This window comes from Stenella coeruleoalba (assembly GCF_951394435.1).
Source record: "Stenella coeruleoalba genome assembly, chromosome: 5".
Classification (NCBI taxonomy): Eukaryota; Metazoa; Chordata; class Mammalia; order Artiodactyla; family Delphinidae; genus Stenella; species Stenella coeruleoalba.
The window spans coordinates 137,898,073-137,916,638 of NC_137150.1; the positions used below are offsets into that span (position 1 = coordinate 137,898,073).

Genomic DNA, 18,566 nt, shown 5'->3' on the forward strand with positions numbered 1-18,566 from the left:
GCCCAAATGTTTTTCTCTTCTGATTGATTTTTGGTTTCAACTTGGCGTGTTTGGGGGGGCTGTTTATTGTTTAATATATTTCCATTTTTACTAGAGGGGAAACCTTAGCGCCAAAGGGATCCAGCTGCATCCAATCGGCCACACAACCTGTATTTCTACATCTGAGACAATGGGGAAGCGCTGTCTGCAGAAGCAGAGGAAGGGTGCTCCTGCCCAGATGGGGAAGTAAAGGTGGCCTTTCTGGTCACTGACACGCAAGGGTTCCCTGGCCTCATGGGGACTTGTATTTGCAACTTGGGTGTTTCTGAAGACTTGCTGATCGTGTATAGCCTAAGTCTGATAAGCACCCCATCACCTGTTCTCGTGCGGAGTGTGTGGTTGGCAGAAATACATGGTCAATGGAGCCCTCTGAGAAATACACAAGGAGCTATCAACTTCATTTGCTTGAAATTAACCCAACACTGTAAATCAACTATACTTCAATAAAAAAATAAAATTGCCCTTGCTTTAATACCGTCAGTTTTCAGGGCACTCTGGATACAAAGGAGAACGTAATTCCCCAGCATAATGTCCTGAGTTCCCTTGGATTACCCCCCCTCTGTCAATCCCTTCTAAGATCACGGAGTGGCATCGGCCATCTCTTCTCTAAACAATCAGCATCTCTCGAAGTTAAGCCATGCATTCCCAAGGAGGCTAAAATCTGTTCTTGGAGGAGGAAAGAAGGTCTCACTCTTTTATGTATAAAGCACAGATACACCTAAATGTAGATATACATGTATATGTATAATGTAAGATTCCTAAACCGATATGCTGTGTAACTGTGGTGTTAAATTTTCAGGTGGGAGAAGGGTGATTAGGGGAAAAAATGTCTGAAAAGACTCCTTAGGGGATTGGTTATGAAAAAAGGTTGAAAAATAATTTAAGCCTAAGGGTAACTGCATCCCAAAATATTATGACTTCTCGATATGTTTAGCACCGGTGCTTCAGTGATAAAGAAATCCTGTTTGCATTTACTCCAGTCTGTTTACGATGTGCCCATAATGATTTCTTTGTAAACTGGGAATTGGAAGAGTTATGCTACACTGAGATACTCTTTAACCAACAGTTCACATACATGTCTCCTCTTGTTTTAGAAGCCAATGGGCATTGAGCGCAAGAAACAAAACCAAAGAGAAAAACAAAAACTAGAAAAGGAAAGAAATAAAGAGCTAATACGCTAATGCAAATGAAGCAGATGCTTGTACTTATTTGAAAACAGTGACCTATTTTTTTTAAATGTCTACGAACTAAAGATCTCTCAGAATATCTTCTCATTCCATATTAAATATCCAACGCAGCAAACAATCTTTGCCTTGCCTTAGTCTATTAAGAAGCTTACTTATTCCAGAAAGGAAGCATGCGTTTATCTTTCTCAAATACATGATGTGCAATTCTTTTTTTTTTTACTTGCTTGGAGCCAAGACTAAAAAACGGTGTTTTATCTTGCTTCCTTTGCCAGTGCCAACGTAACTGATTCTCATCCTCATGTCCACTTTCTGTATCTTCTTTCATCTGGGTTAAGCCGGAACTCATTCCCAGCCCTTTGGAGAGATAGCCTATATTTCCAACAGGGCCATCCACGATGCTACATGTTTTCCTGACCTGCGCTGTCTGTGCCCTTGCTGGAGAGAGAAATGGAGTCATTTTGACTCGTAATCTCAGAGGTTACGTAAGCCAGCATCACAGAATACAGAAGTAACTCTGTGATGACCTCAAAATGTAATTTACGGACAGTAAGTGGGGTATGTTTTTGGTGCTAAAACTCCCAGACTAGGGCAGACTTATGAATAATTTTCAAATATCAGGAAGTCTGCGAAAATCCTCCCTGTCTGATAAAGATTGCACGGTGCCCATTGAATCTCCTAAGGCCTCTGACTCCCTCCCCTCTTCGGAAGTGCCTGGACCAGAGTCCTGACAGCCGGGGCCAAAGAACGCAGTCACCTGCCTCCAGCAAATCCACTCCGATTCCCCCTCATTCCCAGACACAAATTTCCATGAAAACCAGACACAGGACAGAAACCAGGGGCAGGATATTCCAAAATCGCTTCACATCTGCAGCCTGATTTCATTAGACTCACTGCCTTGTTTCTTTTAGCCCCTGTGCGTGTCCACTGCAGGTGACACTTCGCTGACGCTCACCATCAAAACCGTGCTATCCAGACACTTGAGGAAATAAGACCCGTGCAGGAGGGACAGGGGCTCTCGCTGCAGAGAGGGGGATCAGTGAGTTTAGAGACCACAGGAACAGGGAAGTGCTTAGCAACGCCTTCATAAGGTGACTCTACTGGGTGTTACTGGTCCTGTCACTGAATCCGCCCACACATCCCTACAGCATATGAAAGCTGTTCATCCCGAAGGGGAGAAAGAAAACACTCCACAGCTGACATTCTTAATCCAAGTTACCTAAATACAGCAGTTTCCAAGAGCACATTTTAGCCATTTCACACCCACGAACACCCAACCAGAGAAGCTGGTGGGGAATCCATGTGGGGATGGGCAGACCCGCTGGGTCCCTGTCACCTTCTCTGTGCCCCAGCCCACAGCTGCAGCCACGAGCTGTCAGAGCCGTTCAGCAATTTGCCTCCAAGGTCTTGTCTGAGGATGTGGCAACTTGCAAGGACCCCACACAGAAGCAACTGGACCTCAACTTTCCCTGCCGAGCCACGCTGCCAGTCGAAGGCTCTGGGTGCCCGTGACGGCACGGTTTTTCCTCCAAGATTTTAAGCACATGTGGCTCGCATCAGTGTGGTCTCGTATTCGCTCTGTTTAGACCACTTGCCTCGCACGTTCTCATATTTACGCATGTTCACTGAACATAACCCCGAGTGAATTATTCAAGAAGGCTTAATGTGCTTCAGACTTCTCAAATATAATTTAGACTTTAAATTAAATTTGTACTCCCGTGGGAAAGTGGTGCAATGAACGCGGCGTATGGCATCGAGTGGACACGCCGTAGGTCCTGGAACAGAACTGCAGTTATGTTAACAGGATCTCACCTGGCGACCGATGCTCCGCGTGGAGCGAAACAGGACTGAGCTACAAGATTTAACGTGTTGCCTGTGTTTGAAAGCAGCAGAAACATACACTGCACAAACACTCTCGCTTTTTGGTTTATTCCTTGCTGACCTAAAATGAAGCATCCCGACAATGAGAGATGCGGAACGTCTAGACCAGCACACAAAGCCACATTTGTTAGTTCTGAGTTCTCTGGGTTTTTTTAATAAATCGCAAAATCCTTTCTATCTGTGTTGGGATGCCAATAACTGCCCTGAATTAGGTGTTCGATTCTGCACAGCAAATTCGACTTGAGAAAAGGCACACATATCTTATTTAACACACTTTTGTTTTGTTTACAGTAAGCACTGCCCACCAGCAAAAATAAACCAGAACAATGGAGTGAAATGCCCTCCTGCACGGGTGGTAACGAACACAAACTATCTAGAAAAACGTGCAGACAAGGAGTTCACTGCCGACCGGGCCCTGAACTGAACACACACTTCTTATTCAGGGGAAGGTGAATGAGTAAGAATCTGTAGGGAAGGTTTTGACTTTGCATAAAAATTAAATTAAATCAGCTCTAAAACATGCAGACGGTAAAAGGGCTAAGTTATTCAACGACACATTACACATAGTACACCGGCAGTAATAAGCAGCATGTGACTGACTTGGCTATGAACTTCAGCGTTACAGGAGAGGGAAAGGCCCGCATTAGATGCAATCTGTCATCACCAAATTGTGCGAACGTGTGCTCTGAGAAGTTAACTCCGCAGCAATCCATCTGATGGCTACCCTTTCTTTCTCTGGGATTCTAGCACCTCAAGAACGCTATTCCTCAAAATGATAAATTGTATTATCCTCAAGACACTGTCCACGGGCAAAATAAGTAATGTGTCATCCTGCCGGGATTACCCTTAAACAGGGAATACTCAAATAAGATGTTTATACGAGAAGCTGTCAGAGCATGATTCCAACAAAAGCAGCACTATTTGTCACCAGGCACATGAAGTTTCAGTCTGAAAGCAGATATTTGGTTTTGCCTCTTAAAAGCATGAAGTGAGTCAACAGGAAATCATACATACGTGATCTCTGCAATCTGAAAACTGCAGGTTTGATACAGAACATACCATGCTAGCATTCACTTTTTTTTTTTTTTTTTTTTGCAGTACGCGGGCCTCTCACTGTTGTGGCCTCTCCCGTTGCGGAGCACAGGCTCCGGACGTGCAGGCTCAGCGGCCATGACTCACGGGCCCAGCCACTCCGCGGCACGTGGGATCTTCCCGGACCGGGGCACGAACCCGTGTCCCCTGCATCGGCAGGTGGACTCTCAACCACTGCGCCACCAGGGAAGCCCGCGTTCACATTTTTATTGCTATCATTTCTGGCTCCAGCGTGATATATTGGGCGATATTGCCAAGGGGGACACGAAGTCACAAAAATTCTATTACTGTGATCAAGTTATACAGTAGACGTCACAGCTCCTAATTATATGAATCCTGAACACCTATGCTGAATAGTGTCGACCTGCACTGTCCAATACAAGAGCCACATGTGGCTACTGAGCCCATGAAATGTGGCCAGTGCAAATTGAGATGTGCTCCATGTAACCCACACACTTGATTCTGAAGATTTAATACAGAAAAAAATGTAAAAGAGCTCATCAATATTTTTATATAGATGACACTTGAAGTGATAATATTTTGGACATCTATTACGTAAAATAGATTCTTAATTTTTAATAATAATAGTTAATTATTAATTTCATGTTTCTTTTTCCTTTCTAAAAGTACACGTGAGACTCACATTCTATATCCCCTGCCCAGCGCTGCTCTGACCTTCCACCCACCCTGCCTCCATGTCACCCTGCCCCCTTCTTGTCATTTCCATAAGTGGACCCTCTGGGCTGACCAAGAGAACTCCCCGTAGCAGTGGGGATCCAGGGCCAAACCCCAGCTGGGTTCGGACTCTGCTCTGGCTCTATCTGTGTGACTGTGGGCACATCACTCAGCTCTCCCAAGCCTCACTTTGCTACTCTGGAAAATGGGGCAATAAAACACCACCTTCACAGAGCCGTGGTGAGGATGCCCTGGGGCAACAGGGATCCCATGTCTGCACCGCCTGGTGGAGTCAAGGTCAGTGACCATGCTCTAAACATCACAACTCGCTTCTCCTTTGCAAGCTTACTTTATTCCCTGCCTTTTAACTTCACACTTGGTGTCTAGCTTGGTCCTTCCAACACCAGGGGTTGGGCAGTTCCTGTGCTGTGTCCCCCAGCTCCCAGGGGGCACTTCCCACACTCAGAGCACCGCAGTGCCTGACTGCGGCTGCCCTCCCACCCCCATCCCTGCCTATCTAGAGCCAGGACACGCCATGGTGCAGGCCCAACGCACCAACCTTCGGGAAGCATTTTTTGGTCTTCCTCTGGCATGGTCTAGATCCCTTTTCGATTGTATGATTCTTAGGAGGTGGACTATTTTATTTACAATCTATCTTGTTCCGTAAAAGGATTTAAAGTGATCCACAAGGATACAGGTGATATAACAAGGTTTTTTAAAAATTCCGAAGTAGATGCAAATTAAACAATAGAGATGAGGCTAAAGGGAAACAAGGGCAAGAACGGGAAGAGGAGCTAAGAACGTGGCAGCCCACCCAGGAGGTCACAGGATCCTGCACCCGTGCCGGAGCTGGGGCACACGCACACCTCCAAGCTGGATGAATGACATCCAACTCAGACAACTACTCCTCATGCTGAGTCGACCCCAAGTCTTGATAAGACCCAAATCTTGATAAGATAACAAGCTTGCCCAACAGCTGACCTACAGCAGGCATGGGGATGGTCTCTGTCATGGCCCCGAATGCAGCACATCAGAGCCCCCTAGGGACCACTCCCTCCATCACTGCACAGCCTAGGACCCTGGCTCACTGTCACACCAGCCTGGTTCAAGCAGGTGGCACTGATGAATGTGCCATTTTTGTTGGCCTGTGCATTCACCCCCTTTCTAGAACCCATGGCCTGTGTGTTCATCCCCTTTCTAGAACGCATGGCCTGTGCGTTCACTCCCTTTCTAGAACCCATGGCCTGTGTGTTCATCCCCCTTCTAGATCCCATGGCCTGTGTGTTCATCCCCCTTCTAGATCCCATGGCCTGTGTGTTCATCCCCCTTCTAGAACCCATGGCCTGTGTGTTCACCCCCTTTCTAGAACCCATGGCCTGTGCGTTCATCCCCTTTCTAGATCCCATGGCCTGTGCGTTCACCCCCTTTCTAGAGCCCATGGCCTGTGCGTTCATCCCCTTTCTAGATCCCATGGGCTGTGCGTTCACCCCCTTTCTAGATCCCATGGCCTGTGTGTTCATCCCCTTTCTAGATCCCATGACCTGTGCTTTCACCCCCCTTATAGATTCAGTAGCATGTACACTCACTCCCTTTCTAGATTTCAGCTCCTGAAGGCCTGACCCGAGGCTTCCCCACAGTGCCTTGCACTGAAAGATCAGCTTGCCCTTCTAGTCTCTTCCTGGCGCTTGCCTCTCTGTGACTCAGAATGCCCCTCCTCTGCTGCAGTCCTGAACCTTCCAAGTCTGGGTCAAATCTGACCTCAGACAGGTCTCTCCCTGCTCGGCACTCCCTGCGTTCTCCTGCATGAATTTCCACCTGTGGATGTCTATCCCAAGGACGTTGCGTTCAGAGTGAATGCTATTAGCTATTTGGAGTGGAAGGGGCTATAGTTTCTTTTACATGTTGTCAATACAACTAGTTGAGCAAAGAATACTTGAGGCAGGCCACTAATGGCTGGGATCAAACAGGCAGACAGGCAAGCTCTGAAGTGTTCTGGCTTTTCCATTACATGTGCAGTTGCTTTTCTAATCTCTAGATATGTCCAGTGTCTTAACAGTCCCTATGCGATCCACATTCCCATCTCTCTTTCAGGACAGTGCTCTCATTTAATAGGTGATCAATAAATTTTGATTGAGAAATGTGTTTCCAGGTTGCCTCAATTTAATAAAGAAAATTCAACACGATTTAACGCTTAACGTTTGCAAAGAAAAACTTATATGCGTGCAAAACATAGTTACAAATGCGATCTTAAAATTAAAACAGATATAACCCCTTCTCTGCCTCCCAGGAGTTTACTGAGGGTTCTACATACTTAGGGGATGATTCTTCTGGACTTACCTCCAGTTTTACAATTTGGGAATAAAGTACGTAGGAGAAACTGGTCTTGTGGGATGTTCTGTTTAATCATCTATATTTATAAGCCTTAGAAAACTGCAAAAATCCATCAAATTTTCTCATGAGATGGGATTAGAAGCCATTTCGGACCTGATACTACTTCAGCTGTAAAACCCTCTCCCTTTGACCCTGCAAGCAACCATCTCTTTCTCTGCTTTAATGGCACGGTTTGGGGTGGGGTTTCAGAACTTAAATCCTGGTAATATGCTGACCTAACACCCCTTCTCCAGAAAAGACTCTCAGTATTCCCTGGATTTGAACTTCATTGTCATTATTTCTATTTTAAAACTCTGTAGAGAAGTAAATGTTCCTGCCAGGGTCAAACAGACTAGAAAGTACTTTGCACTACTGAAGAGGCAAATTTTTTCCTCCACTTTCGCTTATTCTGTCATCTTGCTACTGTAACTTGCACTCCAGAAAGCGCCAGGCTTGCACAAGGCACGTTTAAATTTTGAGCAATTATAGACCCAGATCTGTAAATCCGGCAGCAGGCCCACATCAGCTTCGGGAGGTTGGATATGATTTTAATGAGATTCCATTCTTCTTAAAATGCGATCTTCTTAAAATGTCCCTAAGACGCCAATTGGCGTCTTGTTTCCCAATAAAAAGAAATCTCGATTTTCTGATATATTTAATTTCAAGTTTTATGTTGAGATGGCAAGTGTGCATGGTTTGTGTTTCCAAACATTTCATTTTACTAGCACACACTTCAGCTATTATTTATATTCAGCTTGGTTCTTTGTACGTCCCATGGAAGAATCCTGAAACCGTCCTTGTTCACTCCTGGGGTCCCAAGGTGCCACCGTGATCACCTCCCTCCCGCCAGCCTCCTCAAAACAGCTTCTTTCAACCTCTACTCAAAAGCCTGAGCTCTTCATTCTCTCCAGCACACGCAGAATTCCAAGCACCAGTAGCACAGAGAGGAGGGAACACTGCTTTTCCATTGCCTGTTCCAATCAATTGATTATATTAAGGCAACGGGTCGTTAACACACATAGTAAGATCTTGGGTTTCTCCTGTTGTTCAGAAGAGCACAGAGCCTGACGCCCAGCTTAGCTCAGACAGAAAGGTGCACGACACCAGTTAATCCATTTCCGCGATGCTGCTTATGACTTTTCGCAAACGAATCCTTCCTCAAGGTGGTGACACAAACCTCCCTGCCTAGAGCACCGAAAAACTTGCACACGCATCTCTCTTTTACTTTGCAACTTAACTACTTTCGTAGAGCCCCGAGGATCCATAACCCACATTTCCACTCCCTCACGGAGGAAACGAATCTCCCCACCAAGAACAGAAAATCACTCAGTGGAAATATGACCAAACGAGTACATTACCGCTCAAAGCTGGGCCCCTTCATTCCCCTGTACTCAAACTAAGGGGCAAACACTCTTCTTCACTTTGAAATGAAGGTTTGGAGACCTCAGCCAAACCCTTAATCAAGTGAAAGTAAGGGTTTCCTGTTTTTGAAAAATCACCGTAGATGTGCCTGTTTTTTTCTTTTTCTTTTTTTTTAACCATTCTTTAGGTTTTATTTTTCATTTATTTATTATTTTTTACAATATATGTTTTTCTTCCTATCCATTGCAGGCATGTTTTTCTCCCCCAGAGTAGGTTTTCCTGGGGGAATAATTATTAAAATAATAGTAGCACTAAAAGGAATCCGATATGAGACACTAACGTGTGAAAATCTCATTCCCACTGAAACAGTTCAAAATTAGGTGGTATGTTTTAACTACAGATCTAGGTTTTCAAATCCCTGAGACATGCTAACAGTTTGTTCTAGATCAGATCTCCCGTCTAATTCTCTAGGGTTGTGATTTTCAAAAGTGATAAATTAATTCAAAAGGCCTATTGTACACACTTTAAGGATATTGTAGGCTTCAGCCACAGCCATTCTGAAACGGGAAAAAGTCTCAGAACTAAACTTTCTTTGCTCCTGCTTCTGACCAGGCGCTGAGTCAAGGTAACTGAACCCCTTACTTTCATTGTTAAATTACTGCTTCTCACACGCAATCAGGGTCTTCCAGATTATGACAGGCCACTGTCAAAATAGAAGAACTTAAAAGTTACTTTAAATCTAAAACGCAGACCCAGTGCTCCATTTTTAGATGCACCCTTTAATTACTTGGTGGTGTCTACATCTTACTTATGCTTAAATTTAGCAAAGTAATTTTAGATCACTCGCCTTCAGATCACTTCACTACCTTCACTAGATCTGCAATGTTACAAACATAGAGCACCGAATCCTCTCTCTTCTAAGTACTAAAATGTTTAAAATAAAAGGTAAAAAAGTTAAAAGGGCAACATTTCCCCCTGGCTATTTTGAAAAACTGGTGCGAATGAGAGCCCAGCCATCGGAGACTTCTGTTTTTTTAATCTACAGAATAACTGCTTTGAATCTATCAATGTGAGAAGGTGTATACTGACAATGTACAGATAATTACCTGTTCCTAAGCCACGTGAGGGTGCAAACAAGCACCAAGGAAGATGCCATCGTGACATCAACAATACAGGGGCAGCTAGGAGACCTCCTGTGTGAGTGTCACCAACTACGGCAGGGACTTTCAAAGTCCCCCCCCAGAACTCACACTGCTACCACCACGTATCAAAATTTTCTGAAATTGTGTCCAAAATATTTGAATCCCTCTGTTGCGTCAGCTTGTTTTTCTTACAAATGCAACTCAAAAGGTTTGAAGAGTTCCAAATTCAAGGTGCAGATCATAAACAAAGCCTGTGTTTTGAAGGACGATATACCCTGGGAATGCCCAAGTATCCTTACACGTTGGAGAAAGAAAATGGAACCCCTTTGGCATTCTCCTCCTCACTGGAAAAGCTTGTCCAGGAAGCAAAGGGTGATCAAGCCAGGAGGTGACAAAGAGACCTGCATTTAGAGAGATCGACCCCCAGCTTAAACGGAGCACTGACTTGCAGCATCACAAAGCCGGGATTCTGCTTATAATGACTTCCTTCTGATCTAAGTTACCTGGACCACTTCTTGCTTCCCAGGCTCCAGTAGTCTCACTAGAAGCGGGTGTCTCTCTGTCGACACCTCCTGAATGAAGTTCCATGAAAGACTGAGTGGCACCGACATTTATTCAACACGACACTGTCTCCCCACCCTCCATATCATATGACTGATGCTGACCTGCTCTGGTTTTTCACTGGGGAATAGCAAAAGATCTCAGGAACATTAGCTCCTCTGTCTTGTGAAGAACTAAATCCCCCTTTTATTATTTTTGTTGTTGTTGTTTAAGGACAGGTAACAAGGAAAGACCAGAGCTAATATTAATTTTAGAAAAAAAAGTTGAAAATTTCCTATTACCTACTTACAAAATATATATTCCATATACGCACAATATATAAAATTTTAGAATAGTACATAAGTTGAAAATCAAGGTTGACATCTTTCAAAGAGGCTTTACTTTTTACTTATATATCCGGCACTCCACTGGGATCTCAGCCCTTACCACAAATAAAATAGCTGATTTTATGAGATGAGAAACTCAAGAATTTTCTTTAATACCAAAACAAAACCGAGGACTTCCCTGGTGGTGCAGTGGTTAAGAATCTGCCTGCCAATGCGGAGGACATGGGTTTGAGCCCTGGTCTGGGAAGATCCCACATGCTGCACAGCAACTGAGCCCGTGCGCCACAACTACTGAGCCTGAGCTCTAGAGCCCGTGAGCCACAACTACTGAGCCCATGCACTGCAACTACTGAAGCCCACATGCCTAGAGCCCGTGCTCCGCAAAGAGAAGCCACCGCAATGAGTAGCCCGCACACAGCCATGAAGACCCAGCACAGCCAAAAAATAAATAAATTTTAAATAAATAAATAAAAATTAAAATGAAGTTGCTTTTACAAAAAAAGAACAAGAAGTGGAGGAGGCAATGGTTATAAACACGTGTACATGCAGTCCCATTACATAATCCAATGGTAAACAAGAATTCTCAAAAATTTACCTAAAGAAGGCGCATCAGAGTAAATCACCAAGAACTCATCATGAGAGAATAGATACATGGAAAATAATATATCACAACGCTACCCCAAATATTTAAAAATAACATGAAGGAATTACAAAGTGTTAGAAAAGAGAAGAAACCAAAATTTTAAGTGTACCTGGAATTATATATTCTTAAATAACTCAAAAAGATATAATACCTATTTGCTGGCTTAGTGTAATTTCCAAAAGTCACTGAGTCAAATCGAAGCTGGGGTTACCAGACCGCAAACTGTATTTGTGATATGTGTAGAACTCATAATGCCTTTCTTCAGAATTAGAAAACTTTGCATAGTAGCCACAAATTTGCACAGCTCATCCGGTTTCCACTAGAATCGTACTTTCAATGGTATAATTAGCTCATTCATAATTTGACACATAGTGAGTTAATTTATCTGGTTGGATTTTTATGTAACTTCTATTGCCTGGTCTTCCCACTGATGAAGCCAGTGCAAGCTGCTGCCAGCGAAGCAAGGGTTAAACCCAGGAATGTGACAGTTCTCCTGGTGATAAGGTGACGGGTAGCTGAGGCCAGGTCAAGGGCTCTAAGCTATTTGGAGAGAATTGAAAATACTCAAAAATAATCTCAATGGTAAATAAACTCTATGCCCTATGTATGTCACCAGGGGAAAACTAAAAAATTTTTTAAATCACATTGAAAGTTTTCTGAACTACAGAAGCTCCAGAAACATGCACAGTGGGAAATCCGTGGCACATATGAATATGTTCTTTGGAAAGATAACGAAATTATCCCAACGAATAAATAAACAACTCTATGTATTAAGTTCACATCGGCATTAAAATTGTTTATCCATTTTATTGGGCAGTTTAGTCTGCTATTGGTAATAGCATCTAACTGCTTTAAAATGTTAAAAATAATTCTATGCAGTACCTTTTGTAAAGCCTCTATACAATATACAATAGCGATACATAGATGTTGGATTTCAGGTAGAAACCAAGAAGGCTAGCTGATATACATATATATATATATATATATATATATATATATGTAATTTTTAAACATGCCAAGTTTCCCAATTAAAGTGGTAAACGGGAAGCATATAAACATAACAGCTGCAAGCTGAGGTGTCAGAAGGTGAAAAGACAGAGACAGAAGTGCAGAGAAGAGACTAAGCCCAGGTTTAGGAACGCGCGGTGAGAGCGCCGTCGAAGGGCGACTCCACGCACAGAAGGACCGACCCGGCAGTGACAGTCAAGCCCACACCTCGTCTCGACTTTCAGCCAAGCGTGGGCTTTAATTCGAGCCTTATTTCTATTCCAGACAACAACAAATAACCTCTTTCTCGGTGTCCCAGACGAGGCCCCCGCGGTCAGCTTTCCCGGCCCTCGCCTATTGCGGCGGTCTCCACTCCTCTCCCTCCGTCCCGGGCGCGCGCGCCTTCCGAGGACCCGGGCAACGATGAGCCGTGCCTCCCGGCGTCCCACACCCCACCTGTCCCGGCGCCGTCGGAAGAGCCGGGTCAGCCCGCTGCCACCGTCCCCGCCGCCGCCTCCAGCGAAGGAGCCGGGCAGAGCGCGCGGGCCACGGGACTTACCGAGAGGCGAGCGCCGCCGTCGGGGGAGGGCGTGTCCCGCACGTGGGTGTCCGCGCGTGTCCGCGCCCGCGTGTGCCCGCGCGCGTGCCTGGCCGTGGGCGCCGAGCCGGGCGGCACTGAGTCCCTGGGCGCCGACGGGCTCAGCCCATGGTGTGGGCGCCGGCCTCCGGGAGGCTCTGGCTCCCGCCAATCGCCGAGCAGGGCTGCCGCCCCGACGCGCTGCTCGAGATCCGGGAGTGCACGCCGGGGGCGGGGCGGGGCGCGGGGGCGTGAGTGGCCCGGGGCGCGGGGGTGCGCGCGCGCGCGCGTCCAAGTGCGCGTGGGTATGCGGGCGCGCGTGGCCGTGAGCGCGCCCTCGGGCCGGGGAGCGCGGGCGGCGCGGGCAGGTCTGGACCCCGCTTGGCTTTAGGAAGCATCTGGCGGCTCGGAGGAGGAAGAGGAGGAGAAGCGGAGCCTGGGACGGAGTAAGCCAGAGTCCAGGCCTCGGCGGCGCGGGAGAGAAACCCAGGAGGGGAGAGGAGCGAGGACCGGAGAACAGGCGAGGGGAGGGGAGGGCCCGGGAGGTGGGGGACGCCGCGGAGGTGCTTGCTCCTCGGAACTTGGTGAGAAGTAACTTTTTACCCAACCTCGGCCGTTACACACATTACAAATAATAAAAGTTAAAACTGGTTGTTTCGGGAGAAGTTTAAAATGACCATCGACTGCCTGGGATGCTGATCAGAATTAAGAGGACGTTGCCCTCAGCGTAATGAAGAGACGCGGTGCCAGGCGCCACCGGCTTTAGTAAGACCTGGAGTCACTGCCCGCGCGTCCCGAGAGCGTTGGGACCCGATGGAGGAGCCTGAGGAGCAGCGGTGTGCGGTCGCGAGGATGCCAAGATGTCCAGGGGTCTGATGGACAGACGCGGTGACGGCGGCCCTCCTGAGAACAGTGTCTGCAAGATACAGCCTCCAAAAGGGGGAGCCGCGAGGTCTGGCTCATCGGCCCGGGGGCACTGCGAAGCCCCTCCAGATGTTTTAGTTTATAAGTGATTTCTGACATCAAAATCGCGCTTACCTGACTGCTGCTTCTCTTCACTCATGTCCCGCGGGGACCGTCCCTGCCTGATCGCTAGGAACCCAACCTAGAGCGTCCTCTTGCAGACTCTCCCCTTTCCGACCAAGTGAAAACTACTCGTGTCCCTCCCTCTCCAAACTTTAACAGCCAAGAATTTCAGCAAACAGCCAGAAAGAAAACTAAGCCCCCCCCACCGCCTGCCACCCCAAGGGAAGGGAGGGAATAAGCACTTCTTTAATTTGAAAAATAATAATTAAAACTCCCTCAACGTTTAAGGCCGGGCAACATAATCTATTAATTGGTCGCTATTAACATGCAGTTTTATTGACCATAGCACACAGAAGTCTGATTGTGAAGGAGTGTTTTCAATGAAAGTGGAGTTATTTTAGCTGCAGACGTGTTTACATTTCTGTGGTTTAGTCTATAACTTTCTCTTTTTCTTGCTTCAGAATTCTGCTCCATGAAGCAAAGCCCTTAGCTCCCAGACATTCCAAAAAGTCTGCCAAAATAATAGAAAAAAAAAAAGAGAGGGAAGAAAAAACACACAGAGACCCCCAAGTCTGGGTCAGGCTCAGGGTTGTAAGTGGGCATCACCAGTATGCCCCCTCTCCACACAATTTCCAGTTTAAAGAAAAAAAAAAAAAAAGCCCTTCAGGCCTCCATTTCCTGTTTGCTGAGGAAAAAATAGGATGGGTCTAAGCAGCTGAGTTTAGAAACCGCCTTCTCCAGGACCTATAGATTCCAAGAGGTTCTTTAACCCTAGAGATGCCAAAATGAAATCATGGATATGAAAACCTACCATTCCACACTCTCCAAGGAAGTACCTCTCTTTTAAGTGGACAACCTTCACGAACTACAAATGCGTTCCTAGGAAATTTCTTGAACAAACAGGCACACCATGGTAGATGGGATGCAAGCCCACTTCTCCATAGGTGGCCAGGAGAAGATACCAATAAAAATAAGTATGGAAAACAGATTAAGTTTCTGAGAGGCATGCAACCCTTTTCTTTCTGAGGATGCGGTACAAAAAAGCAGAATGCATATTAAAAAGTGCATATTTAGTACTAGGGTTATGTCAGTTTTCACAACCTGTACTAGAATCAAACTTGGCAGAATTGGTTGACTCCTTTGAATTGCTCGCTAGTATCACAGAAGTCACGGTATTGCCATTCACACGATCTTGAAAAATATTCAACCTGCCTCCCCCCTAAACTATCAATTGCATATTTCGGTTCCTATTCTTTAGAACTATTCTCCAAAGATTCCAGATCCAAGAAACCTCACTGTATTTTGAAATCTTCCTCTTAGCCACTCATGTCCAAACCTCACCACAGAGAGCCTTTGTCATTTAGGGGAGTGCTTTAAAGTGAATAGATTCTCAACCTGACCGATGAGATCCGCAGTCCACGGCAATGACTCTGCTTTGCAATACGTTACCCTAGCAAAGGTCCTTCAACGTCATCACTTGTACCAAATACTCTAATAATATAGAACCATGCTGAAAATAATACAATGTGTGCTAACTGACAAAGGAGCTTGCTTTATGAATTAAGAACTGTACTTTCATAGTAGAACATGATTTCAACCACCCATTACCACTGTTGAGAACAGAAAAAATGAGTTCAGAAAAACCACAATATTTGAAACAATGTCATCTGCGGCTCGTCCTTGCTACTCTCTCCCATTCCCCCAAATATACCACACAGAGAGAGAAGGGGCGGGGGGAGGAGAGGAGAACGGAGAGAGAGAATTGCATAAAAGACAAAAGCACATACTAAGCCCACTCTCAAAGCTGAGGTTATTAATGTTGAAAAATCTTAGAACCCAGAATCCCAGAGTTTCACAAAGTTAGGACACCATCTCCTCCAACTGATTGTATCTTGCAGTTGCCGTTAGGAAGTTCTTTCTATTGTCTAATCTAATCCCCAGCTTCTACCACAGCATTCCTTTGAGTCTGGTCCATAATCAAGGTCAAGTAGTGGGAAGTCAATTTCAACTAATTAAATCAATTGAGTTAATTTGAGAGGCCAGCAGAACACAAGTAATGGAGATCCATTCACCATCTATCTGTGCTGCAAGACAGGAAATACAGTCATTCTAAGTTCATAAAATACAATTTAAGGGCTTCCCTGGTGGCGCGGTGGTTGGGAGTCTGCCTGCCGATGCAGGGGACACGGGTTCGTGCCCCGGTCCGGGAAGATCCCACATGCCGTGGAGCGGCTGGGCCCGTGAGCCATGGCCGCTGAGCCTGCGCGTCCGGAGCCTGTGCTCCGCAACGGGAGAGGCCACAACAGTGAGAGGCCCGCGTACCGCAAAAAAAAAAAAAAAAAAAAAAAAAAATACATTTAAAAGGAAGGATTTTATAAAAACACCGCTTGACACGTTCCACAAGAATTAGTATTTTTAAGTATTTCATACATGAGATAATCTTTCTATGTCAAGTTTTGTGGTCGACTTAATTCTTTTTGAAATCCCTTTTATCCAAAAGATGTTTTGGATTAATTTAAGTATTTGTTACTGGAGAATGTCAAGCTCTTGTTCAATGAAATGTCCTGAATTGGGTTGTCACACCTGTTACATATAAGCCTCCTTTTCTTTTGATATTCTGAGAAGGGCCTTAAAAGGTTTACATCCTTCAATATGGAGATTTAATTGCTTTACCTATAATAAAAAATAATCCCTATAAAATTCAGATTGTGGATATTTCAAAGCTGAAAGAACTATTGGATTGGGATGTAAAGGTTGCAGTTCAAAAAGCCTTCCACGTTTAATATCACGTGCGTGGAGTTATGAGTTATAAACTCCTGGTTATCATTTTGTAAGGTCTGGCCTTTGTAGTCCTTGCAGGGAGTGTCTTTGAGCTTACTTTATGGCTTAGCAGTTCTGTGTGTGCACGTGTTAAATATGGAAAGGGGAGCGCATCCCCCTGCAGTAAAGGCTCTCAAGGGAGGAAGTCTCAGATTCCATTTTAAATGAGGTACTGGAGTGAGGTTCGCCACACTGACACTTTTCACATCTTGGGTGAGCTCAGACCTGGCGAGAAGGACAGCCCTGGTTTGAGAAAGGAGACAGTATGTGTGCTTCGGCCACTGGCCATTTCCCACTGTTGAAGCCCTGAGCATCTTCAGTGTTTCTCGGGGCATCCAGAGGCCACCCCCAGCCCCTCCCCCCCCCCCCCCCCCCGCCACAGCCTCCACTCAATCAATTGGGACCTTCTTTTCATCCTGGAGGTGGTTGGATGGGGCTCCTACTGGGGCAACCCAAGACAGGAAAGGGAGGAGAATAAGCGTTAGAATTCTGGAGTTAGGGTCCTAAACGTAGCTTCCCTGGGGGCCCTCTCCCCACCACCATCCTCATCCCATTCTCTGACTTTCTTCATTGATCGTAAGTGAACACGAGAGGGCAGAGGTGTAAATTCTCTTGGGAGAGTCTTCAACCCACCACAAAAGCATCCCCACTCTCACCAGGATCTTTTATCATCAGCTGCTAAGAAGTCAGTTTTATGCGCTCCTTACCCTCCTAGACAAACTAATTTCATGCAACACTCTTATCCTCTGAAGCACTTTTTCAATCGCCGTCAGATGTAGTTTAAGCCTGCAGTACACACAGCAGTTCTTAATAACACGTGGTGACCACAAACTGCTCCATAAAATTGCATAATGCATAATTCCTATCAACTTGCATAATGCACACGACGAGTTGATATGAAACACATTGTACATCTGTCAGCGAGCTTTGGTGACAAAGGTTATACAAAATGGATCGGGAGACTGTATTTGCATTTTTAAAATGGAATTACATAGGACACATCAGGAGATTTGCTGCCGCTCTTCTGATGATTATACTTATTATACTTATTTGCTTGTGAGCTTCACATACATACTGTGACACTAATTCTATCAATGAACAGTTTCGTCATGTACATTTTCATCAATGGGATTACTCATGAGTGCGAGAATAGTGGCATTTTTAGAAAGTTGACACAACTCAGTGATTTTTTTTTTGTATTGATAAAGGCCTTAGCATAACAGTGCCTCAGTGCAAACAAAATCAATATCTTAATGATTTTCTTTTGTATCCTAGAATAGAAAATTATTATTCTATGATTATGGGTGACCTGATATAATTTAAATGGGTGAAAAGTCTATTTCAGATAAAATACACAGACAGTTGACAAGGAATGAGTGAGAAGAGGAATCCAACACTCACCAGCCTTATGACCTTGGGCAAGTCACGGCCTCTTGATTGAAATCTCAATTTTCTTATCTATTAACTGAGGCTATTGGAGTGGATGACCTCAAATAGGCTAAACAAAGGAACTCCCAGGGGAGAATTTGGGTTATTCATCTTTATCTCCCTGCTTTTTGCATTGTGACTAACTGATTGATTAATTGAGGGCACATAGTAGAAATTACACCTCTCTTCAATAAGCCCTGAGCACACACTCCTGCTTCTCTCCCGTGTACCCATGCAGGGAGAACAGCACCCTCTGGGCAGAGGTTCCCTTACATTTCAGTCCAGGCGTGGGTGGAGAACTGAGGTCTACACAGCAGTGATCAGAGCCCTGCCTCTACGTCAAAACCACCGGGCAGCTTCAAAAATAATGCCGTTCTCTTGACCCCATCTCAGACCACGTGAATCAGAATCTTGGGGGACAGGGAGGTCTATGGCACCAATACAGATGTTTGA

General features: G+C 45.3%; 1 protein-coding gene across 5 annotated transcripts in view; it reads right to left on the reverse strand.

Annotated features, from left to right (window-relative positions):
• Window positions 1-13,029, reverse strand: part of ERG (ETS transcription factor ERG) — a 278,833-nt gene extending 265,804 nt beyond the window's left edge. For 4 of the 5 annotated variants that reach the window (XM_079921908.1, XM_079921907.1, XM_079921909.1 and 1 more), the window contains exon 1: window positions 12,822-13,029. The gene's annotated coding sequence lies outside the window, so the exon portion shown is untranslated. The other variant, XM_079921913.1, reaches the window with a different exon arrangement.
• Window positions 13,030-18,566: the final 5,537 nt, after the last annotated feature.